At 48.6% G+C, this 873-nt stretch overlaps 1 non-coding gene across 1 annotated transcript; it reads right to left on the minus strand.

The window, feature by feature from the left end:
• Positions 1-289: 289 nt before the first annotated feature.
• TRNAS-CGA (transfer RNA serine (anticodon CGA)) lies at positions 290-362 on the minus strand. The gene has a single exon. It is a non-coding gene; the product is annotated as a tRNA-Ser (tRNA).
• Positions 363-873: the final 511 nt, after the last annotated feature.

Raw genomic sequence — 873 nt, forward strand, 5'->3', positions numbered from 1 at the left:
TGACAGGCCATCCTGCTCGATGCGCCGTCAGACTGTGCACATGGAGCGCATGAAACCTTATTTTCCTGAATGACATGGACACTCTCTGGTTGGCTGCGCACCGGCTGCTACCCGCCAAACATCGGGGCGATGGTCCTTCTGGAGGAAGGGCGTGGCAAATGCCGTGACTATATCTGTGCCCAATCACGCCGACGTGAAGACGACGACCTCGAGTGTGCGGAGAGGTGCTAGAGAAGAAAAAGCCTGAACTGAGCGCTTGTTCTAATCGTCTCAAATGAAAAAAACAACTTGCCGCAGGTGGGAACCGAACCCACAACCTTCGCATTTCGCGTGCGATGCTCTACCAATTGAGCTACCGCGGCGCTGTTTCCCCATCCACTTTCTTGGGTAGTTATGTGTACTAGTAGAACCCTGGGAGTGTTAGCCAGTGCCACCACTCACAGACATTGGCGGGCGACGTGGAACGCCCTTTTTGCCGCAGGCGTCACGAGAATGTCATCTTTTTGGGTGAAGGTAACTGGTCAATAATCCCACGCATGCTAACTACCAATTGTGGGTTCGGTTCCCACCTGCGGCAAGTTGTTTTTTCATCCACTTTAATTTCCATTATTTATAGTTTGTTTATTTCATTTATTAAGCACAAGTAATTTCCCCTATGTTGTCCTTGGTGTCAGTGTTTCTTGGCTTCTTATGATATGACCCATACGGAATAGTAGTTCCAACTGGCTATGAAAGGATTCGACAATAAAAGTGAGAAAATTTCAACGTATGTGGATGTAGTTTGTAAGCGCGCACCGATCGTGTAAGCAAGGCACTCAAATACGATCGCGGGTTGACCTTCATAGCGCCACTTAATTGGAGTCTCCATGATAT

Source organism: Dermacentor andersoni, chromosome 11, assembly GCF_023375885.2.
Source record: "Dermacentor andersoni chromosome 11, qqDerAnde1_hic_scaffold, whole genome shotgun sequence".
Lineage (NCBI taxonomy): Eukaryota > Metazoa > Arthropoda > Arachnida > Ixodida > Ixodidae > Dermacentor > Dermacentor andersoni.